We start from the raw sequence: 10,017 nt of genomic DNA, 5'->3' as shown, positions 1-10,017 counted from the left end.
TCCCTCCCTCCCTCTCTCTCTCTCTCTCTCTCTCTCTCTCTCTCTCTCTTTCTTTCTTTCTTTCTTTCTTTCTTTCTAGATGGAGTTTTGCTCTTGTTGCCCACGCTGGAGTGCAATGGCGTGATCTCGGCTCATTGCAACCTCTGCCTCCCGGGTTCAAGCGATTCTCCTACCTCAGCCTCCTGAGTAGCTAGGATTACAGGCATGTGCCATTACACCCGGCTAATTTTGAATTTTTAGTAGAGATGGGGTTTCTCCATGTTGGTCAGGCTGGTCTTGAACTCCCGACCTCAGGTGATCCACCCACCTCGGCCTCCCAAAGTGCTGGAATTACAGGCATGAGCCACGGCGCCCAGCCTGACTTTTTTTTTTTTTTTTTTTTTAAAGACGGGTCGGGCCTGAAGCGGTGGCTCACATCTGTAATTCCAGCACTTTAGGAGGCCGAGGCGGCCGGATCACAAGGTTAGGAGTTTGAGACCAGCCTGGCCAACAATGGTAAAACCCCATCTCTACTAAAAATACAAAAAAAATAGCCAGGCATGGTGGTGGGTGCCTGTAATCCCAGCTACTCGGGAGGCTGAGGCAGGAGAATTGCTTGAACCTGGGAGGCGGAGATTGCAGTGAGCTGAGATTGCGCCACTGAACTCCAGCATGGGCGACAGAGCAAGACTCTGTCTAAAAAAAAACAAAAAAACACAGGGTCTTGCTGTCACCCACACTGGAGTACAATGTCGCAGTCTCAGCTCCCTGAAGCCTCTGCCTCCCAGGCTCGAGCAATTCTCTTGCCTCAACCTCCCGAGTACCTGGGATTACAGGTGTGCACCACCACGCCTGGCTAATTTCTGCATTTTTATAGACAGGGTGTCACCATGTTGGCCAGGCTGGTCTCAAACTCCTGGCCTTAAGCAATCCGCTCACCTCAGCCTCCTAAAGTACTGGGATCACAGACATGAGCCATCATGCCTGGCCAGTATACATCTAGATTTTCAACAGCCACTTGTTCCCCATGCCTGGGGTCTGCACCTACATGCTGAGCTGATGCCCCCAGTTCTTCCTCAGCAGCCTCCCTGCCTTCCAACTGTGAGTCCCCTGTCCTGTAGGGAGGCAGCCCATGCGCTTTGTCACAGGGTGCATCTTTGGTATTAACCGTCACTGCTGTCAAGCATGAGTATGGCTCTATCCAGATAAGAATCACAATGTATGGGATCTTAGGAGACCCCATCCTTCTCTGTCCCTCCTGAAGTCAGGAGTTCGAGATCAGCCTGGACAACATGGTGAAACCCCATCCCTACTAAAAATACAAAAATTAACAGGGCGTGGTGGTGGGCGCCTGTAATCCCAGCTACTGGGGAGGCTGAGGCAGGAGAATCACTTGAACCCGGGAGGCAGAAGTTGCAGTGAGCTGAGATCGCACCACTGAACTCCAGCCTGAGGGACACAGTGAGACTCTGTCAAAAAAAAAAAGAAGCAATTATACAGGTCCAAATTCCCTTATCGAAAATGTCTGGGGCCAGGTGCATTTCAGATTTTGGAATTTAGAATGGTCACACCAGGCAAATGCCACATATTATATAACACTCCCAGTGTGTGTTACATAATCACAAACATTAATATCTCTGCAGTGAAACGTCTGAATAGTCATACAAAGCCGGATAAATTAAGACTGTAGCAGCCACACGTGAGTTCAGGTTAGCTTTCGCTGATAATTGAGTTTTAACGTCAAACACAGAAAACATCTTCAATCTTCAGGTCTTTTTGTTGTTGTTGTTGTTGTTTGCATTTGTGGATGGTAGACAAGGGATTGTGGCTCTCTGGCTCTTCCCTCAGCAGGTTCCTGTGAGGTGAGAATGAGTTAACACAGGAAAAGCACTTGGAACAGAGTCCAAATCGTGGTAAGTGTCATATGAGGGGGTGTTTGCTGTGTTTCTCATTTCCTGACACAGGCATCTGAAGCTTCCAAATTCCCCGAGCTGTGAACATATCCTAGGACCACACGCAGCCACTAGCATGTCCCAAATCTCTCCTCCAGGAAGGTTTAGGAGCACGGCTCTGGTTAGAAGGTTGTGGGGGCTAGAATATGTTTAATCCGGGTTGCTGGTTGGGGGGACCTGATGAAGGTTATGATGTACTAGTGTTCTCGGACCAAAACAAGGGTTGGGCTGCTTATTCTCACAGCCTAATAATGAGATGCAGATAAACTGGGAAAGAAGAGAGTTTTTATTTCTGTAACTGATTACAGGGAGAAGGCCTGGAAATTATCCCCAGATCAACTCAAAATTATAAAGTTTTCCAGAGCTTATATACCTTCTAGGCTATATTAGAAGAAATTAATCACTTACGTCTTTAGATGAATGCACACTTAGGTGAGTAAATTTACTTCATCTAAATGGGTCCAGGTGCTGGGGTGATTATCCTTACCTTGTCTCCTGCTAAATCATGGAGGCTTGGGGAGTTCCTTTAGTCTCCAATAAAGCTTATTTGTGAAGGTCTGGGGAGTTCCTTCAGATCCCCAGTAAAACTTGTTTAATCTTAAACAGGTCCTGTTAAGAATTCATTCGTGAGGCCGGGCATGGTGGCTCACGCCTGTAATCCCAGCACTTTGGGAGGCCAAGGCAGGCAGATCACCTGAGGTTGGGAGTCTGAGACCAGCCTGACCAACATGGAGAAACCCCATCTCTATTAAAAATACAAAATTAGCTGGGCATGGTGGTGCATACCTGTAATCCCAGCTACTCGGGAGGCTGAGGCAAGAGAATCAGTTGAACCTGGGAGGTGGAGGTTGTGGTGAGCTGAAATCATGCCATTGCACTCCAGCCTGGGCAACTAGAGTGAAACTCCATCTCAAAAAAAAAAAAAAAAAAAGAAGGAATTCCTTTGTGATCTTGTCATGCCTCAAGGCCCAGGAAAGGCCTGGCCAAAACTCTTGGTGGCCTTTTGTTACATTCCAGCCTTTGTATGAGGGCCCTGGCTCTACCAGCACTTTTTTTTTTTTTTTGATATGGAGTCTCACTCTGTTGCACAGTGGCACCATCTCAACTCACTGCAACCTCCTCCTCCCAGGTTCAGTCTCCCAAGTAGCTGGGATCACAGGTGTGCGCCACCATGCCTGGCCAATTTTTTTTTGTATTTTTAGTAGAGACGGGGCTTCACCATATTAGCCAGGCTGGTCTCGAACTCCCGACCTCAGATAATCCTCCTGCCTCAGCTTCCGAAAGTGCTGGGCTTACAGGCGTGAGCCACCGCTCCCAGCCTCTATCAGCTTTTAGTATTTAACCCAACCACACAGTCAGTGCTAAAACAGCTGTTATGGAGGCCTGTGTTCATGAGACGTGGCTTGCCACACTAGGCCACCCCTCAGCACCGCTATAGAAAAACAATGGACTCTAGAGCCAGGTGTCCTGGGTTCAAATTCCAGTTTGGCACTTGATATCTATGTGACCTTGGATAAATTATTTAACCTCTCTGGGCCTCAATTTCTTCATATGTGAAATGAGAATGATGAAAAGATCTGATTCATAGGGCAGTAGTGAGGATTACATGAGCTAATATATGGAAAGCACAGAAAATATGCGAAGCTAGGACCCGATACATGAAGCCATGATGCTGCATACCTGCCTCCACACCGCCTGGGAGCTCACCCTGCCACTCAGGGGTCAGGACGTTCCCCAGTGCTCTTAAGGATCCTCAGCATCCAGCAGCCCCCACCCCAGGTATCCAGAACCTTCAGATACTCAGGGCTCCAGATTTATACTCTCACCAACATGATCCCTCTTTTCCAAGGATTGACACTCCTGTATTCCTTCCTTAATTAATTGGAATTTTAGATTTTTTTTTTTTTTTTTTTTTTTTTGGAGACTGAGTCTTGCTCTGTTGCCCAGGCTGGAGTGCAGTGGTGAGATCTTGGTTCACTGCAACCTCTGCCTCCCAGATTCAAGCAATTGTCCTGCCTCAGCCTCCCAAGTAGCTGGGACTACAGGCATGTGCCACCACACTCGGGTAATTTTTATGTTTTTAGTAGACACAGGGTTTCACTATATTGGCCAGGCTGGTCTTGAACTCCTGACCTCAGGTGATCCACCTGCCTCAGCCTCCCAAAGTGCTGGGATTACAGGAGTGAGCCACCACACCCGGCCAAGATTTGGGCAGAGACCAATAGCCAAACTTTATCAGACACTAACAAGATCCCTGTGGCTGCCAGTTGAGAACAGATTACAGGGTTTGTGAAGGAATGAGGCCTGGAGGAACAGTGAGGAGGCTGCTTCAGTAGTTCCGGCAGGAAATGATGGGGATTGGACCAGGGTGAGGGTGGTGAACGCAGGAGAAATGTGGGCTGGGAACCACCAAGTGAGGCAAAAGAAGGAAATCATGGACTGGGAGAAAGGAGGTACCCCTTGATCTGGAAGCACAGGTGGAGGCTCTTGGTAATGGGGGAAGCCCTTGGGTCCTGTCTGAAGGCTCTCCTGTTTACTGAATGAGGTGGGCACACCTGGCTCCTTGGTAGGAGTACTCATCTAGATTCCTGAGAAGAGGACTTGCACGTATTGTGTCAGGACAAATCTGGATGTTGGAATCAAGATTCCTAGTTTAAAAAAAAAAGGGCCAGGCACAGTGGCTCACGCCTATATCCCAGCACTTTGGGAGGCCCAGGTGGGCTGATCACAAGGTCAGGAGTTCGAAACCAGCCTGACCAACATGGTGAAACCCCATCTCTACTAAAAATACAAACATTAGCTTGGCGTGGTGGTGCACGCCTGTAATCTCAGCTACTCAGGAGACTGAGGCAGGAGAATAGCTTGAACCTGGGAGGCGGAAGTCGCAGTGAGCCAAGATCTCGCCACTGCACTCCAGCCTGGGAGACAGAGCGAGACTCTGTCTCCAAAAAAGAAAAAAGAAAGATTCCCGGTTAGAGGCCAGGCATGGTGGCTCACGCCTACAATCCCAGCACTTTAGGAGGCCAAGGTGGGCAGATTGCTTGAGCTCAGAAGTTCCAGACCAGCCTGGGCAACATGGCAAAACCCCTTCTCTACTTACACACACACAAACACACACACACACACACACACACACACACACACACAGAGAAAGACTCTTGGTTAGCTGGGCGCGGTGGCTCACGCCTGTAATCCCAGCACTTTGGGAGGCCGAGGTGGGTGGATCACGAGGTCAGGAGATTGAGATCATCCTGGCTAACACGGTGAATCCCCGTCTCTACTAAAAATACAAAAAATTAGCCAGGCGTGGTGGCAGGCGCCTGTAGTCCCAGCTACTCCGCAGGCTGAGGCAGGAGAATGGCATGAACCCGGGAGGCAGAGCTTGCAGTGAGCCGCGATGGCGCCACCGCACTCTAGCCTGGGCGGCAGAGCGAGACTCTGTCTCAAAAAAAAAAAAAAAAAGAAGAAGAAGAAGAAGAAAGATTCTTGGTTAGTAGACGAGGGTGGGGCATCCTAGATCTGCAAAGGCCCTACTCTCAATATCCCAGGATCCAACCCCCTCAACCTCCTTATCCTCCACCCCTCCCCAAATGCTCAGGAATTCAGCCCCTCTGGAGACCCCAGCTCTTGGTCACCCCTGCAGGTGAACCCACAGCAGCTGGGGCTGTCAGTTATCCTGGGCGACAGATGGCTGTGGTTGTACTTCCGCACTTCAGAACCATGGGCAGAGGCAGGTCTGGTGCAAGAACCACCCACACTGAATCTCTTTTACAACGGCAGCACACACGTCACTGCACGTGGCTGCAGGTTGCCACTCACACAAGGCAGACTATGCAGTGACTTCAGTCAGACGGGACCATGACACGGGCAGTCCAGACCCACTGGTCTTTGTGCATTTGGGCCCCGCAGCCACCCGATGCCCTGAGCCAAGCCTTAGTCCCCACAGGAGACTGGGGGCCCTGTGCTGTTCCTGTAGCCCCAAAGGGGCCCCTTAGCCACTGCCACCAAATGTGACACCTACACCCTTCGTGGCCAGCGCCGTGCCTGGATATGCCTCTTCCCCAGCTCCCTGCCTGCGCTTTGGGTGTGCTTCCATGTCTGTGTGCACCCTGTCAGGCCTCAGTGTCAGCACTGAGCCCTCGAGCTTCTGGGCTGGCTGCCGTGAGTGGCCCTTCAAGGGAAAGGGTTATAGGCTGCTGGGAAAAGGGGATTCTGGGACTTAGGAGTGACACTCCTTAGTTCTGGAGACTGATTCCTGGGGCAAGGGTGTAGGGTCCCTGGGACAGCCTCTGGGTCCTGGGGGCAGGACTGCTGAGTTGAGGGGTACGGGGAAAACAATTCTAGGGCCTGGAGACAGGGGTCTTTGGGTCTGGGGCCAGAGCTTCTGGGTCCTGGGCATGGGGACAACTTGGCTATAGGGTTGGGGCTGCTGGGTTCTCAGGTTCTAGAGACTGGAACACCTAGGTCCATTCTAGGTGGTGACTACTCCAGTATCTGGGGTGAGCGCTCTGAGTCCCAGAGCCAGACTTATTTATTTATTTATTCATTTATTTAGACAGGGCGTCACTCTGTTGCCAAGGCTGGAGTGCAGTGGTACTATCATAGCTCACTGCAGCCTCAACCTCCCAGACTCAAGCCATCCTCCCTCCTCAGCTTCCCAAGTATCTGGGACCACAGGCGGGTGCCACTATGCCCAGATAATTTTTTATTTTTATTTTTTGTAAAGATGAGGTCTCCCTATGTTGCCCAAGCTGGTCTCTAATTCCTGAGCTCAAGTGATCCTCCCTCCTTGCCCTCCCAAAATGCTGGGATTACAGATGTTAGCCACTACGCCTGAGCCAAACTTTTACGTTCTGGGGAGTGGACTTCCGGTTTCTGAGCACAGGGACTTCTTTACTCTGTGAGACGGGGATTGCTGCGTCTGTTGCCTGGAGAGCTCCATTCTAGAGGGTGAGGATATTGCTAGGGATTCCTGGAAGTTGAGATCAGAGACATCTGCATTATAGGGGTGGCCAAATTCTTGGGTCTCGGAAACCAAACCTGGGAGTCCTGATGTAAATACCCTCTCCTTCCTGTCTGTCTCCATCCCCACTCCTGCCCCGGCAGCTATTGAGTGCCCCCAAAACAGCCACTATGAGCCATGTGGCTTATCCTGTCCAGAGACCCCCACAGCCAGGCCCACTGGGGGTTACCACTACCCTGCAGACATAGTTGTGCCTGTGATGCAGGCCGCTTCTTCATTTTTTTTTTTTTTTTTTTTTTTGAGACAGAGTCTCACTCTGTCGCCCAGGCTGGAGTGCAGTGGCACAATCTCGGCTCACTGCAAGCTCCGCCTCCCAGGTTCACACCATTCTCCTGCCTCAGCCTCCTGAGTAGCTGGGACTACAGGTGCCCACCACCACGCCCAGCTAATTTTTTGTATTTTTAGTAGAGACAGGGTTTCACCGAGTTAGCCAGGATGGTCTCGATCTCCTGACCTTGTGATCCACCCACCTCAGCCTCTCAAAGTGCTGGGATTATAGGCGTGAGCCACTGTGCCCAGCCCTGCTTCTTCCTTTTTTAAGACACAGGATCCTGAGGGGCACGGTGACTTATGCCTGTAATCTTAGCACTTTAGAAGGCCGAGGCAGGCGGATCACCTGAGGTCAGGAGTTCAAGACCAGCCTGACTAACATGATGAAACCCCATCTCTACTAAAAATACAAAAATTAGTTGGGTGTGGTGGCAGGTGCCTGTAATGCTAGATACTAGGGAGGCTGAGGCAGAAGAATCGCTTGAACCCAGGATATGGAGATTGCAGTGAGCCGAGATTGTGCCACTGCACTCCAGCTGGGCAACAGAGCAAGACTCTGTCAAAAAAAAAAATCCTAGAATCTCAAGGGCAAGCCCCAGTATACCAGAGATGTCAGACTCTGGGATCCTGGCACCCAGTTCTGACCGAAGAATTTCATTTCCTCATTCAACAGCCATATATTGAGTATCTACTGTGTTTCAGGCACTATTTGAAGTGCTTCTTTAAGTATGTTAACTGAATTTCAGACCACACTCTCAGTCCAGGTCCTGGGTAACCCCATATAGGATCCAGGATTTCTAAAGTTCCAAACCCCAATGCTGACAAACCCTCACACACCCCCAAATCCTAGATGCCAACCACAACTGCTGTGGACAACAACGATCAGAACCACGGACAGCAGTTCGGGCATTTGTAGCTGCTGTGGGCCCACCCCCTGCCCAGTACCAGTCATCACAACACCCTGGATCCCCTGCCATTACTTAGAAAGTCCAGCATCCTTGGAATGCTTATAGCCCAGCATCACCTATGAACCTCATTCATTTATTCATTCATGTATTAGATCGACAAATATTTATTGAGCACCAACTATGTGCTGAGAACTGTTCTATTTTATGTGTGTGTGTGTGTGTGTATTTGAGACGGAGTCTCACTCTGTTGCCCAGGCTGGAATGCAGTGGTGGGATCACGGCTCACTGCAGCCTCAACCACTGGGACTTAAACAATCCTCTCGCCTCTTGCCCCTGTAGCCTCTCTAGTAGCTGGGACTACAGGTGCAAGTCTATACGTATGTTCGTTTTTTGTAGAGGCAGGGTCTTACTGTGTTGCCCAAGCTGGTCTCGAACTCCAGGATTCAAGCAACTGGCCCACCTTGGCCTTCCAAATTGCTGAGATTAAAGCATCACCCGGCCGGGCGCGGTGGCTCAAGCCTGTAATCCCAGCACTTTGGGAGGCCGAGACGGGCGGATCACGAGGTCAGGAGATCGAGACCATCCTGGCTAACACAGTGAAACCCCGTCTCTACTAAAAATACAAAAAATTAGCCGGGCATGGTGGCGGCGCCTGTAGTCCCAGCTACTGGGGAGGCTGAGGCATGAGAATGGCGTAAACCCGGGAGGCAGAGCTTGCAGTGAGCCGAGATCGCGCCACTGCACTCCAGCCTGGGCGACAGAGCGAGACTCCGCCTCAAAAAATAAATAAATAATAAAAAAAAATAAAGCATCACCCACTGCACCCAGCCTATTTTGCACATATACTATATTAATTCCAATTGAGGAATACTATGGCCCCAACCTCCAGAATCCATAATTCTCATCTCTCAAGATTTGTTGAAAAAGTGGTCAGGATCATGAACAGCAGTCTAAGCATTTCTTTTTCTTTTTTTTTCTTTCTTTTTTTTTTTTTTTTTTTTTTTGAGATGGAGTCTTGCTGTTTTGCCCAGGCTGGAGTGCAGTGGCGCCATCTCAGCTCACTGCAAGTTCCACCTCCTGAGTTCATGCCATTCTCTTGCCTCAGCCTCCCAAGTAGTTGGGACTACAGGCGCCCGCCACCACACCTGGCTAATTTTTTGTATTTTTCGTAGAGACGGGGTTTCACCCTGTTAGCCAGGATGGTCTCGATCTCCTGACCTTGGATCCCCCTGCCTTGGCCTCCCAAAGAGCTGGGATTACAGGTGTGAGCCACCGCACCCGGCTAGTCCAAGCATTTCTAGGTGTTGTGGACAGACCCCTAGCCCCTCAACAGCACCTCCCCCCCAGAACCCCTGGTAAGAGCAGGAATCCAGGCATCCTTGGTACTGACACTGAGCCCCCAAGCTCTAGCTTGACCTGCCCTCTCCCCACAGGTGAATGGTGACTGCAAGAATCTGCACTTCCAGGCTCCAGGCAACAGTGCACTCATCTTCTGCCAGGGCTGGGACACCATGGCCAGCTGCCCCTTTGGCCCATGTGGGACCTACACCCCAGGATCCATGCGACACTGACGCTACCAGCAGCAATAGGGGTGGGGCTAGGTCCCGCTGACTATTGGAGTCAGGTGCTGACTACACTGGGGGGTCCCTGGGTGCCCAGAGTTGAGGCAAGCACCAAGCTGCCTGAGGACACATTAGCTTGGGTCTGTGGCTGCTTGGTGGGCTGTCTGGGTGTCCAAATACTTCTGGCAAGATGCCATCATGACCACCACCCTGTGCCACCCTGCCAACCACTAGCACTCTGGCCCACTTTGTTCACATCTGTGGCATCCTCCTGGATGCCGCGGGGCCCTTCCAGCTGTGTCATGAGTTGCTGGCACCAAGTC

This window comes from Theropithecus gelada, chromosome 19 (genome assembly GCF_003255815.1).
Source record: "Theropithecus gelada isolate Dixy chromosome 19, Tgel_1.0, whole genome shotgun sequence".
NCBI classification, from domain to species: Eukaryota; Metazoa; Chordata; class Mammalia; order Primates; family Cercopithecidae; genus Theropithecus; species Theropithecus gelada.
This window is presented reverse-complemented; position numbering follows the sequence as displayed.